General features: G+C 38.8%; 1 protein-coding gene across 3 annotated transcripts in view; it reads left to right on the top strand.

The window, feature by feature from the left end:
* RASGEF1B (RasGEF domain family member 1B) overlaps nucleotides 1-17,059 on the top strand; it is a 633,271-nt gene that overhangs the window by 146,218 nt on the left and 469,994 nt on the right. The gene's annotated exons all lie outside the window — the stretch shown is intronic.

Below are 17,059 nucleotides of genomic sequence, written 5' to 3'. Positions count from 1 at the left end.
CAACTGTAAATCATTGATATCTATATTATTAATCTATCTATCTATCTATCTATCTCATCTATACCTATCTATGCACAAGATAATATATTAAAATTGATTTTATGTCTACCCCCTAACTTCATGATTTGCATTTCTATTAGGTTCTATTTGACATTAAATATTTTGTCATTTCTAATTTGTATCCACAGTACCTGGATATTTAATAAAAGTTCAAATGTTGATGAATATTGGCTATTAATGGTGACAAATATTTACTGAATATTCTTTTGTACATATTACAAATATTTTCTCATAACACATTTGAGAGTTCTTACCAAAGACCTGTGATTTAAAAGTCCTACTACCTATAAAGAATGTAATTCCCAGTTTCTTTTTTTTTTTGTTGTTGTTGTTGTTTTTAAAATTTATTTATTATTATTATTATACTTTAAGTTCTAGGGTACATGTGCATAACGTGCAGGTTTGTTACATATGTATACTTGTGCCATGTTGCTGTGCTGCACCCATCAACTCATCAACACCCATCAACTCGTCATTTACATCAGGTATAACTCCCAATGCAATCCCTCCCCCCTCCCCCCTCCCCATGATAGGCCCCGGTGTGTGATGTCCCCCTTCCCGAGTCCAGGTGATCTCATTGTTCAGTTCCCACCTATGAGTGAGAACATGCGGTGTTTGGTTTTCTGTCCTTGTGATAGTTTGCTAAGAATGATGGTTTCCAGCTGCATCCATGTCCCCACAAAGGACCCAAACTCATCCTTTTTTATGGTGGCATAGTATTCCATGGTGTATATGTGCCACATTTTCTTAATTCAGTCTGTCACTGATGGACATTTGGGTTGATTCCAAGTCTTTGCTATTGTGAATAGTGCCGCAATAAACATACGTGTGCATGTGTCTTTATAGCAGCATGATTTATAATCCTTTGGGTATATGCCCAGTAATGGGATGGCTGGGTCATATGGTACATCTAGTTCTAGATCCTTGAGGAATCGCCATACTGTTTTCCATAATGGTTGAACTAGTTTACAATCCCACTAACAGTGTAAAAGTGTTCCTATTTCTCCACATCCTCTCTAGCACCTGTTGTTTCCTGACTTTTTAATGATCACCATTCTAACTGGTGTGAGATGGTATCTCATTGTGGTTTTGATTTGCATTTCTATGATGGCCAGTGATGATGAGCATTTTTTCATGTGTCTGTTGGCTGTATGATTGTCTTCTTTTGAGAAATGTCTGTTTATATCCTTTGCCCACTTTTTGATGTGGTTGTTTGTTTTTTTCTTGTACATTTGTTTGAGTTCTTTGTAGGTTCTGGATATTACCCTTTGTCAGATGAGTAGATTGCAAAAATTTTCTCCCATTCTGTAGATTGCCTGTTCACTCTGATGGTAGTTTCTTTTGCTGTGCAGAAGCTTTTTAGTTTAATTACATCCCATTTGTCAATTTTGGCTTTTGCTGCCATTGCTTTTGGTGTTTTAGACATGAAGTCTTTGCCCATGCCTATGTCCTGAATGGTACTACTTAGGTTTTCCTCTAGGGTTTTTATGGTATTAGGTCTAACATTTAAGTCTCTAATCCATCTTGAATTAATTTTCATATAAGGAGTAAGGAAAGGATCCAGTTTCAGCTTTCTACTTATGGCTAGCCAATTATACCAGCACCATTTATTAAATAGGGAATCCTTTCCCCATTTCTTGTTTCTCTCAGGTTTGTCAAAGATCAGATGGCTGTAGATGTGTGGTATTGTTTCTGAGGACTCTGTTCTGTTCCATTTGTCTATATCTCTGTTTTGGTACCAGTACCATGCTGTTTTGGTTACTGTAGCCTTGTAGTATAGTTTGAAGTCAGGTAGCGTAATGCCTCCAGCTTTGTTCTTTTGACTTAGGATTGTCTTGGAGATGCAGGCTCTTTTTTGGTTCCATATGAACTTTAAAGCAGTTTTTTCCAATTCTGTGAAGAAACTCATTGGTAGCTTGATGGGGATGACATTGAATCTATAAATTACCTTGGGCAGTATGGCCATTTTCACGATATTGATTCTTCCTATCCATGAGCATGGAATGTTCTTCCATTTGTTTCTGTCCTCTTTGATTTCACTGAGCAGTGGTTTGTAGTTCTCCTTGAAGAGGTCCTTCACATCCCTTGTAAGTTGGATTCCTAGGTATTTTATTCTCTTTGAAGCAATTGTGAATGGAAGTTCATTCATGATTTGGCTTTCTGTTTGTCTGTTACTGGTGTATAAGAATGCTTGTGATTTTTGCACATTAATTTTGTATCCTGAGACTTTGCTGAAGTTGCTTATCAGCTTAAGGAGATTTTGAGCTGAGACAATGGGGTTTTCTAAATATACAATCATGTCATCTGCAAAGAGGGACAATTTGACTTCTTCTTTTCCTAACTGAATACCCTTGATTTCTTTCTCTTACCTGATTGCCCTAGCCAGAACTTCCAACACTATGTTGAATAGGAGTGGTGAGAGAGTGCATCCCTGTCTTGTGCCAGTTTTCAAAAGGAATTTTTCCAGTTTTTGCCCATTCAGTATGATATTGGCTGTGGGTTTGTCATAAATAACTCTTATTATTTTGAGGTATGTTCCATCAATACTGAATTTATTGAGCGTTTTTAGCATGAAGGGCTGTTGAATTTTGTCAAAAGCCTTTTCTGCATCTATTGAGATAATCATGTGGTTCTTGTCTTTGGTTCTGTTTATATGCTGGTTTATGTTTATTGATTTGCTTATGTCGAACCAGCCTTGCATCCCAGGGATGAAGCCCACTTGATCATGGTGGATAAGCTTTTTGATGTGCTGCTGAATCTGGTTTGCCAGTATTTTATTGAGGATTTTTGCATCGATGTTCATCAGGGATATTGGTCTAAAAATTCTCTTTTTTTGTTGTGCCTCTGCCAGGCTTTGGTATCAGGATGATGTTGGCCTCATAAAATGAGTTAGGGAGGATTCCCTCTTTTTCTATTGATTGGAATAGTTTCAGAAGGAATGGCACCAGCTCCTCCTTGTACCTCTGGTAGAATTCAGCTGTGAATCCATCTGGTCCTGGAGTTTTTTTGGTTGGTAGGCTATTAATTATTGCCTCAATTTCAGAGCCTGCTCTTGGTCTATTCAGGGATTCAACTTCTTCCTGGTTTAGTCTTGGAAGAGTGTAAGTGTCCAGGAAATTATCCATTTCTTCTAGATTTTCTAGTTTATTTGCGTAGAGGTGTTTATAGTATTCTCTGATGGTAGTTTGTATTTTGTGGGGTCGGTGGTGATAACCCCTTTGTCATTTTTTATTGCGTCTATTTGATTCTTCTCTCTTTTCTTCTTTATTAGTCTTGCTAGCGGTCTGTCAATTTTGTTGATCTTTTCAAAAAACCAACTCCTGGATTCATTGATTTTTTGGAGGGGTTTTTGTGTCTCTATCTCCTTCAGTTCTGCTCTGATCTTAGTTATTTCTTGCCTTCTGCTAGCTTTTCAATGTGTTTGCTCTTGCTTCTCTAGTTCTTTTAATTGTGATGTTAGAGTGTCAATTTTAGATCTTTCCTGCTTTCTCTTGTGGGCATTTAGTGCTATAAATTTCCCTCTACACACTGCTTTAAATGTGTCCCAGATATTCTGGTATGTTGTATCTTTGTTCTCACTGGTTTCAAAGAATATCTTTATTTCTGCCTTCATTTCGTTATGTACCCAGTAGTCATTCAGGAGCAGGTTGTTCAGTTTCCATGTACTTGAGTAGTTTTGATTGAGTTTCTTAGTCCTGAGTTCTAGTTTGATTGCACTGTGGTCTGAGAGACAGTTTGTTATAATTTCTGTTCTTTTACATTTGCTGAGGAGTGCTTTACTTCCAATTACGTGGTCAATTTTGGAATAAGTGTGATGTGGTGCTGAGAAGAATGTATATTCTGTTGATTTGGGGTGGAGAGTTCTATAGATGTCTATTAGGTCTGCTTGCTGCAGAGAGGAGTTCAATTCCTGGATATCCTTGTTAACTTTCTGTCTCATTGATCTGTCTAATGTTGACAGTGGATTGTTGAAGTCTCCCATGATTATTGTATGGGAGTCTAAGTCTCTTTGTAAGTCTCTAAGGACTTGCTTTATGAACCTGGGTGCTCCTGTATTGGGTGCATATATATTTAGGATAGTTAGCTCTTCCTGTTGAATTGATCCCTTTACCATTTTGTAATGGCCTTCTTTGTCTCTTTTGATCTTTGATGGTTTAAAGTCTGTTTTATCAGAGACTAGGATTGCAACCCCTGCTTTTTTTTGTTCTCCATTTGCTTGGTAAATCTTCCTCCATCCCTTTATTTTGAGCCTATGTGTGTCTCTGTGTGTGAGATGGGTCTCCTGAATACAGCAGACTGATGGGTCTTGACTCTTTATCCATTTTGCCAGTCTGTGTCTTTTAATTGGACCATTTAGTCCATTTACATTTAAGGTTAATATTGTTATGTGTGAACTTGATCCTGTCATTATGATATTAACTGGTTATTTTGCTCGTTAGTTGATGCAGTTTCTTCCTAGCCTCGATGGTCTTTACATTTTGGTATGTTTTTGCAATGGCTGGTACTGGTTGTTCCTTTCCATGTTTAGTGCTTTCTTCAGGGTCTCTTGTAAGGCAGGCCTAGTGGTGACAAAATCTCTAAGCATTTGCTTATCTGCAAAGGATTTTATTTCTCCTTCACTTATGAAACTTAGTTTGGCTGGATATGAAATTCTGGGTTTAAAATTCTTTAAGAATGTTGAATATTGGCACCCACTCTCTTCTGGCTTGTAGAGTTTCTGCCGAGAGATCTGCTGTTAGTCTGATGGGCTTCCCTTTGTGGGTAACCCGATCAAGAAAGGTTCTTTAATGGAACTTTCGTTCTCACTCCTGTAGGGATCACACCCTCTTAGGATGCTACTTAGGGAGCTTGTGAAGTATGATTCTGGTAGGAGATAGGAATCTCTATTGGAAACCAGACAGTTGATTTACAGTATATGGCATCCACAGAAGTGGTAGGTTTCCTTGGACCCAGACTCTTGTGTCACTGAAGTATGGTGGGAAGGGCAGCAAATATGTTATTTTTCTTGCTTCGCTTCCCCATGGCCCATGGGAGCCAATTTAGACTTAAAATAAAATTAAGACTATGCATTTTCTAGCACTAGACTTAGCTCATTTAGGGATGTCAATAAATGATTTGTGACTAGAACATTAATATGCTAATAGTATTTGTGCTAGTGGGATTATGACAGTTTCTGTATTTTTCGAGTTTTCTGCTTTCCACATATCCTGGTTGTTCATAACACAGTTTCTAATTATACTTCAGTTTCTGATTATATTACCTACGAAATAAAAACAGGTAAAAATGAATAAGTTGAAAAAGCATTAGGTTCATTATGCTAATGAGTACATTTCCAGTTTTCACAATAGATTTTTCTCACTAAATTTAATATTTTGCTTCAAAGATTGATGCTTGAATCAACTCTCTTTTATTTTAATGAGGAGTATCATTGCAAACATTAATTATAATATGTAGCGTTCACACTATGATTTTCACCCAAACATGTAGAAACATATTTTTAAAATCAGTAATCCCTTAAATAAACCTACCATAGCAGATACGCAGCAAATATTTATATTTTTAAAGAAGGGTTTAGAGGTTAACTGACAAGAAAAAGAACATAGTGACCAAAAAAACTGGATAAGTTTTTCTTTCGCCTGATAGGAAATACACTTTTTTGAAAAGCTGCCTACACTGTTCCTCAAACTGATCCTAATGATGCTAGTGAGGTTTCCTGAAATACATGTAAGTGCTGCTACAAACCTGAGTAGGAAGGCTTTCCCTGCGGTTTTGATTTATAATTTCATTAGCTGCAAAATCAAAGATGAGACTCCCCCTTGTTTTGTTCTCTGCTGTTGGAATTCCAGGCAATGAGCTCTACGTGTGCTGCTTCTCAGATGGGGGCCTTTTATTGTTTCTGATGCTCTTTCTTGCAATTGCACCATGGCAATGTGCTAATCCTGGTCCTGTTTGCCTGCACATGCCTGCCTTGCCTTTCCTTTGCTCTGCCCCCTGTAACAGTAGGATCAAACCTTGCAGGTTAGACTGATTCTCACGGTCCTCCTTGTCAGTTTATTTCTGTCAGGAATCAACCAATGGAAGGTTCTGGAAGGTTGAGGGTAGGTGAAGACAGGGCCCCCAGCTTCCTCTAGGTGATCCAAATGTTTGCCACCTGCCTTTATGCTGTACCTTGGGGAGGTGGGTAGTGGCTTACTGCTGTTCCTAATCTCTGGGCTCCCTCACTTTCCTGTGTGGCTCTCAGCAGCTCTCCCATTGCCTGTGCCACCAATTCTCTGTTGTTAAAATCTCTGTTTTAGATTTAAAGTGGTTTTTGATTTCCCACTTGGACCTTGGCTGATACAGGTATCATTTCCCAGGGATACTTGCTAACAGAATGAACTGTGGTTTTCATGAGAATTTTTGGAAAGTTACAATTTATAAAATTTACCTCATTTTAGGCCTGAAAGAAGAGAATAATATGGGAAAACTTAGAAGGTAATAATGATATCATTTTGTAGGCAGCTATTTCTGAGATGATGAATTATTTTACATGCTGCTATAAAATGAGATGTTAATTTCATAGACCTTTGAGTTTCTTTAATATACACTTTGGATTTATAACATTTTTGTAATTAGCAAATGATCTAATGTGAAATAAAATGATCCCACTACATTATATTAATTGAAATACTTAAAAGCTTATATATAACAGCATAACATCATTGTCCTTATTTAAGACAGACATAACTACAAGATAGACTGTGAAATAAGTTTACATGATTGTTCTGAGATAGAGGAAAAATGTATATCCTGGATCAGTTACCAGCATTGATAAGAAAGGGACTAGCATCTAGCATCTTCCTCATTTCCTTAGCCACACAACATTCTGCAGTGGGAAAGCCACTGGACTTGGAATCATAAAAGATAGTTCTTATCCTAGGTTAGGTTTGATGGAGACAGGGATGTGCAAGTCATTTATTGAGGAAAGGACTTGTAAGGAAGTGAGGGAATATGATGGGGAGGGAACCAAGATAAGCAAAGGTGTGTTTCAGCTGAAGTTTAGTCTCAGCCTGATTGCACAGGAAACTTTGGGGCTTGAATGTCACCAAAGTGGCTGGGCTTTGGTACCCCTGTATCAGTCAGTCATTCACTGTGGGAGGCCCCTAGGGTAAATGTACATAATCTCCCAAGCTTTAACATGGAGGGCAATTCTCTGGAGAAAGGTGCAGCTATAAGCTCTTAGCAGCAACACCCACAAGTTGCTGAGAGATGGATAAACCGACCTAATAAAGGAGAGATGTGTGAGACAGTCACAGCATCTGCTGTAGATACCAAAAAACATAGTGTCGTGTCTCTATTGCTTACAAAGGTTTTGGTACCAGACAGGATACATAACCCCTCCAAGCCTCAGGTTCCTTATCTGTTTTAAAAATAAAAAAGTCAGGGAGTTGGTAATAAGAACTACTTTGACTATCACTCACAAATGTGCTTTGAAGTTGGAGACTATTATCCTAAGTGAATTAAAGTAGAAACAAGATGAAATACTTCATATTCTCGCTTTTAAGTGGAAACTAAACATTGGGTACTCATGGACATGAAGATGGGAACAATAGACATTGGGGGCTGGTAGAAGGGAGAAGAGGAGGAGGACAGGGGACAAGGGCTGAAAACTACCCTATTGGTACTATTTTTACTGCCTGGGTGATGGGACCCCAGGTGGTGACCTCAAACCTCAGCATCATGCAATATACCCATGTAACAAACCTTCCCACGTACTCACTGAATCTAAAGTAGCATAGGAAATAGATATATAAGCAGTGAACTATATTTTGTAATTGATGATTTTAATGTAGAGCGTACAAAAACAAGAGTAATTAATCCTGCCAAGAGAAATCGGAAAAGGCTTCATATAGGAGGTGGTATTTGGGTTGACCATTAAAAAATGAATATGAATTTTCAAAGTGGACATTGGTAGACAGAGGCATGCTCAGTAGAAAAAACAACTTCGGCAAAGGTACAGAGACATGAAATCACCTGGAATGACGAGCTAATGCCAGGTGCTTTAGTGACTAATGCAAACGGTGTGTTGTGGGGTGAGGTGGGGATAATTAGATGGGGTAGAATGTGTGGAGAAAGGTTGAACCAGCCCAGATGGCAATGCCCTGTATTATATTCTAAGGAATCAGAGCAGTCAGACATCTCTAACATAGAGGTATATGTGTAGACCATGTAGTCAGCATCGTGGAAACATGAAACCGAGGTGTGACTGTTGACAAGGCAGTGTTGGAGTGAAGATCTTGCTGGAGTTAGAAGGAGCCTTACCTGCCATTTTCAAATGTGTTTCGCATGCAGTCTTACAGTGCAAGTTAACATGGTCTAAAAGTCAGAGTTGTTCTGATGGAATCATTGAGGGTAAAGGGTAAGAAGGGGCCTGTAGGGTGGGGGCCCAGAGGCCTATCTGAGTGTCCCTTTCCTCTTTTTGTTTACCAGGTGAAAAAACAAAAAGTCACATGAGATGTGTATGATTTACCTTAGGCTAGAACACGAATCTGTGAAAGTGTTGGAAAACCTTCCACCTTACGTTTATGTTCTTTATATATCTAAATATTATGGACGAAATCTCAAATGACGTGTGAAATTTTGTTTCACGAAATGTTGAGTTGTAACAGAGTCCAGTCAATGTTGGCTGTTATTATTACTATTTTACCCGTTAACCAAAGCACTCAAGTATATTTAGGAAGCAGGTATGGGAAGGGTGAGGGAGAGAGAGAGTGAGAATGTGCTGAATGCCTTCTTGGATCCGGGGTGGGTAAGGGAAATGGGAGTCCTGTGTCTGGACTGATGATAGGACAGCTGTCCGAAGTTGTCTCCTGCAGGCTACAGTCTCTCCTTTTGTAATCATTCCGCAGTCTCAACATCAGTCTTGGCATGAGGTGGTGGAGGCAAGTTGTAAAATGTTCTATGTCCAAGTTGCTCTGAGCTCTTATCTTCTGCCCCATGGTGACACATATCTTCTTCTTAATTTGATCCCTAAATGAGGTATCTCAGTTGGATGAGAGGAGCAAAGTGCAGAGGGAAGGGGAGCAGAGGAAACCACATCCATGAGTGGGGGGCAGCAGAACACAGGGCCTGCTAGAATTACCTGTGGGATTTTTTCAAGCTGCTCACCTCTCTTCTTCCACTAGAAGAGTGGACATTATACCCCCCTTGGGTAAGGGGAGGTGACTGGTGAGCCTCTGAGCAATGGAGAGTGCTCTATTCCTTAGCTATGTTGGGTAGAAAAGTAGTTCAGAACCCCTGATTTAACCTTTGCTTCTTTTTTGTCCTTCTGATAAATTCTTGGGAGAATCCTTTCTAACTTCATGTTAGCCATGACACCTAGCAAATTGCTAGCTCTCGGTATTGTTTTATTATAGCCCTTAGCATGTATAATTAATCCTAATGATAGTATGACAAAAATGATAACCATCACTGCTGAAAGTTTTACAGTCATATGGTAGATAGTTCTGGACAAATTCTAACATTTCTTTCCTGATTTAGCAATGGGGAATGGAATAAGAGGAAGGAGATATGTGTTTTCTGTGATCCTCTGTCTTAAAGATATTCTGTATTTGGAGTCACTTCTAAACACCTAGAGTCATGAGTGAATAATAATGACATAAAAAAGAAAGATGGCTACAAAGAGCTTTGCATTTTGGTAATTTATAGGTAAAAGGATAGGTGAGGGGGAGGAATTAATAATTTATAACTCTTTTAAATGAAATAAGCTTAGTACAAATCCATAGCTTAGTTCCAATGGAGAGGGTTTTAAAAAATTTCTCCAGTGCAGTTTAGACATATTTAAGTAGCAGATAAGAAATGGTAAAAGGTTAACTGTATTGTCATTTTATCCCTTTTTTAACTTAAATTTAAAAATTTATCACACAGAGGCATGCACATGGTTATAAAAGTCAAAAAGTACTAAAAGACATATATACAAAAGTAGCACTCACCTTCTCCCCTGCCCCAACTCAAGGCCATTCTCCAACAGTAGTGAACTGCTTACAGCTCTTTTCTTGTTCTATGACTTCCTTTATTGTGAAGTTGGAATCTTTAGTTTCATACCCTATTCCCTCACCTCCTATATCCTTTAAATATAGTTATTTTATAATATTTGGTTACATCCATATTCATGGGGTTTTTTTTTTGTTTTTACTAGATAAATGTTATTTATTGCTGAGCCAAATAGTAGGCTGTGATTACATAGCTTTATTTTATAACTTTCTGTTTTTCCTGGATTTAATAATTGCCTTGTTCATTTTTTAAATCTGCTTCACTGCCTTCAAATTTCTGGCCCAACTCTTCCCATGCCCTCCAACAGCTTTGTCAAATGTCTTAAATTTTTTCTTATAATCAAACCTGTCAAATAATCTATCATATCCATTTTTTTGAGACATCTGTACCCTCCAGCTATTCTCTTTCACCCTAGATTGGGTTCTCCTGGGGCCTGTTACAGAGCTGGCCTTTGCCTAATTCACTTTGCTTCTCTCTCTTGTGTCTGGGATGCCATTTTATATTATTTTATTTTATTTTATTTTATTTTATGTATTCATCCTTCTGTAGCTTCCTGAGAAGTCATGGGAGGTAAATGTTCTGAGACTTCAATGTTTGAAAAAGAGTATTTATTCTACCTTTATACTTGATTAATAGTTTGGCTAAATTGAGAATCCTTGGTTGCAAATAATTTTCTCTCAGAATTTTGAAGACATGTCTACACTGACTTCTAGCTTGTAATGTTGCTTTCAAGAAGATGGATGTTTTTCTTATTCCAGATCCTTTGCCTATGACCTGTTTTTCCTTGCTGGAAACCTTTAAGATCTCTTTATCTCTGATAATCTTGAATTTCACAATGCTATCCTCAGTATGGGTTACATTTCATTCATTTGCTGTGTCTTTTAAGCCAGAAATTAATATCTTTCAGTTCTGTAAATTTCCTTGGTTTGTTTATTTCAGAATTTCTCCATCGATGATTTCTCTGTTCTCTCTTTCTGGAACTCCTATTGGTTAGATTGAACCTCTAACTTTCCTAAGTTTTCTGCCCTATTTTCTATCTCTTTGTCATTTTGTTCTACTTTCTGGGTGAATTCCTTGACCTAATCTTACTGCCTTTTTACTGTTTCTTATTTTTAAATTTTAGTGCTATTTTAAAAACTGTATCTAAAATAACTTTATTAAAAATTTTTTTATAGCATCGTGTTTTAATTTCATGGATGTTAAATTTAAAAAAAATTACTTTTAAACTACCTACTTTTTTCCTTTCCCAGTAGATGTGCTAATACATCCTCCATGCAGGAGGGGACTGGTGCCAAGAGTGTGTCTATCCCTAGGCCTGTTGGGGAGAAAAGTGTCAGAACTCCTGAGACTTCTGATTAGAGTGTCTTTGAAGTTTTCTTTTCTTCCTGCATTGTATCTGTTTCTTGTGAGTTTCTTTCATTTTCTCAATTACGGATTCGCTTGTCTCACTTTAATATTGCACACTTTTCCCGTGTGCCTGGAATCCTTGGCTGTCTATTCATATTCAAGAGAAAATCTTTGGAAAGCTGAGGGGAAGTTTTGTGTCAATTCATTGGACTTTTCAACTTGTGGGCTTCACTGTAGGCCCATTAGGATGACATGGCTTTTTTAGCAGGGACCTTCAAATGTCAGAATCTGTAGTATTTTGGCTGAAGGTGGTTCAGTTTTGCTAGAGAAGTTTCCTCCAATCATCTGGGGGTTCATTCTGTGCAGTTTGCCGACTTTCATTTCGTCTCCCTGTTTTCACTCGTATGTCTCACCTCCACTTGACGTTCTGCCTCTTGTGTCTGAGTCTGGATCCATACCTCCTCCAGCTGGGCTAAGGAAGCAGTAGCCAGACCCAGCCTCTTCCCATCTTCAGAGGCACTTGTGCTTGCTGCTGTCTGGATTCTGTGGGCATTTTCAATTCACTTCTCATCAGTGCCTCCCTTTGGAAGCACTTAGCTGTGTCCCGGCTCCTCTCTGGTGAGCCATCTACTTCCCTATTGCTTTCTGCCATCTTATGATTTAGTTCACAGTTAAAACTGTCTCCCACATGGGTGAAGGTTGACTTTCTATTTCTGATTCTTATTTCCTTAAGTGTTTGGGTGATGTTTAAGATGAGAGAGTTTGGGCTGGGTTCAGTAGCTCTTGCCTGAAGTTCCAGCACTTTGGGGAGCTCAGGCAGGAGGATCACTGGAGCCCAGAAGTTTGAGGCCAATGTGGGCACCGTGGCGAGATCCTTTCTCCACAAAAAATTTAAAAATTAACTGGGTGTGATGGTATGCACCTGTCATCCCAGTTACTCAGGAGGCTGAGGTGGGAAGATCGCTTGCACCTAGAAGATCGAGGCTATGGAGAGCCATGATCGTGCCACTCTACTGCAACCTGGGCAGCAGAGCAAGACTCTGTCTTGAAATGACATGAAATGAAATGAGAGATACTGGAAGTATCTACTGTCTTGAAACTGAAAACTGAAAATCTGGTAATCATCACTTTAATTATAATGGGAAATAATTGGTGGTGGCTAAGTAAATTGCTGTGTAGAAAGACATTTTTTTTCCTATTAAATTTTGTGTCTGCTGAAAGCTGTTTTACAAATCTGATGAAAATATGCCTTTTTCTTAAATTTGTGAGGACAGGTGGGAAACAATGGAAGTGATTGATTATGGCTGAAAATCACATTGCAGCCTATTTTGCCCCATCATTGATAGACTGGGGATTTCTTTCCTTATTTGCATACAAATTTATACTTTCAGATCGCATCAAGGTTAGAATACAATGGAAGGTTGTAGTGAATTTTCCAAGTGATCTGTAGTACTCTGAATTTTTGCACAAAAATCCCAAGTACAATCTCGACCTGTGGAAAGAGTGCTCGGTATTCTGGTGTCATGTAAACTGACACATCATTGTTAAAAGCAACAGAGGGAATAGGAGAAAGAGTCAAATGGCAGGATTACGATGGGAAGAGGATACTGAAGTATTTCCTGAGAGAGAGAAGTTTTATGGGATTGATACAAACAGAAACAAGATTATAGGTGGTCAAAGAGGATAGTTGAGGATACTGAATATTTATTTTATATGGCAAGGTCTGTGCTTGGAAGTGCCTTACATACATTATGTTATTTAATTATCATAATAATCCTGTATGAAAGATGCTATTACTTTGATTTTACAGATTAGGAGGCAGAAAATGAAGTAACTTGCCCAAATTTACACAGGACCAGGGTTTAGTCCTTGGCGGGCTTGCCCTGGAGCCTCTGCTACTAACTCACTCTGTGGTGAATGAAGAGACCATGGAGATAGTGAATAGAAAAAAGGGAGGCAGCCGGTATTAATGTACATCCAAGGAAACTGTGCCCCAGGGGTCTTGTGTGCATTTTTGAGAAGAGGGGTGAGGAAAGGCACTGTCAACATTTGCTTCTACTTGAACGTGCACCTCCCAGTGCTCCTCCATCAATTAGGAGAACTGTCTTGAAGAATGCTGCCTCAGCTTCTGAAGAGAAGACCCCAGGACATGCATTAATGAGAGGAGGGGGAGTCACAGCTGACAGAAGAATAAAGCTCTCTGAGGGAACCTGGAGCCCCCAGTGAGGCCTGGAGCTTGTTGACAGAGCAGCAGGAGACCCGTGCGGCTGGGCTCCCCCTGCCTCTGTAGCCTCCCTGCTGCATCTTGGAAGAGCTCACTCTTCCCCCATGACTTGCCTTATATGGGACAATTAATCAGCAACGCGATGGTAGGAGACACTTCTCTATGTTGTTCGTAGCTTGGGCTTGTGACCAGACAATCCACCATTGCCCTCCTGGTTCCCTTAGAGAAGTGCCTTTTCAGCAGTTTGCAGAATCAGGTTGCAAAAGCAAAGGGCACACAATTAAATGCATCACATCCTTCATTTATTTAGTCAGTTGCTTTTGGGAGAAGCATGGATTTAGAAGGGAGTGCTGTTTTCTTCTGAGAGGTAATCCCTCTTTGGTCATTTATTACTAGGATGCTTATTAGAATTACTTTGGACAAGAATGACTGGATTCTGTTACTCACTAATTCAATACAGAAGGAAATCCCTTAAACAAAATAGAATTTTTGAAGGGCTTTCCTCTGCCAACCTGGTTTTGATTCTAAGAGGAAGCCATTATTATTCCCTTTTTAAAGATTAAGAAACTGAGGCTCAGAGATGTTTATGTAAATACTATACCCAAGGCCACACAGGTGTTGAAATGGAAGCAGAACTAAGGTTGCTTTGCTATTAATCAGCATGGTGCTCTTTCTTGTTTGTTTGTTTGTTTATTTATTTACTTATTATACTTTAAGTTCTAGGGTACATGTGTATACATGCAGGTTTGTTACATATGTATACATGTGCCATGTTGGCATGCTGCATCCATTAACTTGTCATTTACATTAGGGATTTCTCCTAATGCTATCCCTCCCCACTCTCCCCACTCCACGACAGGCCCCAGTGTGTGATGTTCCCTACCCTCTGTCCGAGTGTTCTCATTGTTCAATTCCCACCTATGAGTGAGAACCTGTGGTGTTTGGTTTTCTATCCTTGAGATAGTTTGCTCAGAATGATGGTTTCCAGCTGCATCCATGTCCCTACAAAGGACATGAACTCATCCTTTTTTGTGGCTGCATAGTATTCCATGGTGTATATGTGCTACATTTTCTTGATGCAGTCTATCATTGATAGACATTGGGTTGGTTCCAAGTCTTTGCTATTGTGAATAGTGCCGCAATAAACATACGTGTGCATGTGTCTTTATAGCAGCATGATTTGTAATCCTTTGGGTATATACCTGGTAATGGGATCACTGGGTCAAATGGTAGTTCTAGTTCTAGATCCTTGAGGAATTGCCATACTGTTTTCCATAATGGTTGAACTAGTTTACAATCCCACCAACAGTATAAAAGTGTTCCTATTTCTCCACATCCTCTCCAGCACCTGTTGTTTCCTGACTTTTTAATGATCCCCATTCTAAATGGTGTGAGATGGCATCTCACTGTGGTTTTGATTTGCATTTCTCTGATGGCCAGTGATGATGAGCATTTTTTCATGTGTCTGTTGGCTGCATAAATGTCTTCTTTTGAGAAGTGTTTGTTCATATCCTTCACCCACTTTTTGATGGGGTGGTTTGATTTTTTTCTTGTAAATTTGTTTAAGTTCCTTGTAGATTCTGGATATTAGCCCTTTGTCAGATGAGTAGATTGCAAAAATTTTCTCCCATTCTGTAGGTTGCCTGTTCACTCTGATGGTAGTTTCTTTTGCTGTGCAGAAGCTCTTTAGTTTAATTAGATCCCATTTGTCTATTTTGGCTTTTGTTACCATTGCTTTTGGTGTTTTAGTCATGAAGTCCTTGCCCAGCATGGTGCTCTTTCTTCAGCTCATGTCATGTTTCCTTTTGCTAAAAGTTTGCTAAAGACAGCATGTTATTAAAACACTTCTTTGTCCCGTGGCCCCATGAGATCACCCGGGAAGGGTCAGTTAAGCAGTTGGTTGCTCATTAGGCATTTCTTTTTTGGTTATATATGTGCTCAGTACATTTCTAGCCACAGGGGGAAAAAATCAGGCCGCATTTTTTGTCTTTAAGGAGTCTGCAGTCGCATTGGAAGACGCAGAGATAAAAAAATGCTTAGAGAACAATTAAGTTTTTAATCACAGCTATGTTGTAAAAGTAGGATTGCCAAAAAAAAAAAAAAAAAAAAAAAAGAAAGAAAGAAAAGAAAAAGGAAGGATAGCATAGGCTGGAATAATTGGAGCATAAGCAGGGTGGTATGCAAGTGGATGTGGAGAGATGGATAGAGATGGAAAGATGGATGAGACATAGGAGGATGAAAAAAGTTTTTTCCACCAGTGGAAGCAATTAGAACCGGAAAAGGGAGTATTCTGGGCCAGCTTCAGAGATCGGGGTAGTGGTGAAATGGTGGAGGGAGTGAGGAATGCACATATGCGTATATACATGTTTCTTTTATCTCTTTTGTTCTTTTTGACTTTTCCCTTTGACACGAAGGTATAATTTAAAGTGAGATTAAGAAAGAAAAAAATGCCACTTTTTCTTGCACCTATACTTAATGTATTTTTAATTTATTTATTTTACCAACCAGTTTTTGAAGGCAGAGGATGAAAGTAACTAACTCTCAAAATATTATTTTTAGGACAGTTACTGGTAATTACTGAATACATTGTCTGACTTTCAATTTTAACCAACTCCTCTCCAGAATTGATTTCAGGGATTTTTCTTTTTTCTTAAACAGGTCTCTCTGTCAGAAAATCCACATGAGAAGAAGTTGTGTTAATGCAATAAATGTAGGAAAATAAGTACAAGTAAGATTACCACATGAATGTCAGCCTATGAATGTCTACACAGGGGAGAAATTAGACCATGAAGAACCTGTGATTCCCTTTCAGTGTTTCCACAGTGTTGTGAATAATCTCTTTTCTTTACTATGCCATGAACTTCTAGGAGAAAGCGACGATGTTATGTGCATCTTTACATCCCCAGTGTTGAGTATGTATCTAATTGGTAGAGGTTACTCAAATAATGTTTAGTTGAATGAATAAATGACTATGTAAATGGAAGTCCAGGCTTCACCCTGTACTAATTAGAGTAATGCTAGTGCTACAACAAGTAAGCCCCTATATTAAAGTTACTTTGCACAACAAAAGTATAGTTATCACATGTAAATAGTCTAATGTAATGTTCATGGTTGATGGTGGCTTTCCTCTACTTGGTGATTCATGGATCTGGGCTCCTGTCTCATGGCTGTGCCTTCCCCTGGGTCTTGAGACCACTGCATATGGTTGGCAGGCAGAGAAGGGAACATGAAGAATGTCCAAGTGACATATATCACTTCTGTTCATATTCGTGTAACTGGAACTAGCCACATGACCTACCTAGGGACAAAGAGGACAGGAACATATGGTCCTTGACTGGACAGTTTCCTCAAAGAGACCACTGAACATATGGATGAGATATATGGATTTTAGTGACA

The sequence above is a fragment of the Chlorocebus sabaeus genome, chromosome 7, assembly GCF_047675955.1.
Source record: "Chlorocebus sabaeus isolate Y175 chromosome 7, mChlSab1.0.hap1, whole genome shotgun sequence".
NCBI classification, from domain to species: Eukaryota; Metazoa; Chordata; class Mammalia; order Primates; family Cercopithecidae; genus Chlorocebus; species Chlorocebus sabaeus.
The sequence above is the reverse complement of the archived record's forward strand: the minus strand, read 5'-3'. Positions and strand labels throughout refer to the sequence as shown.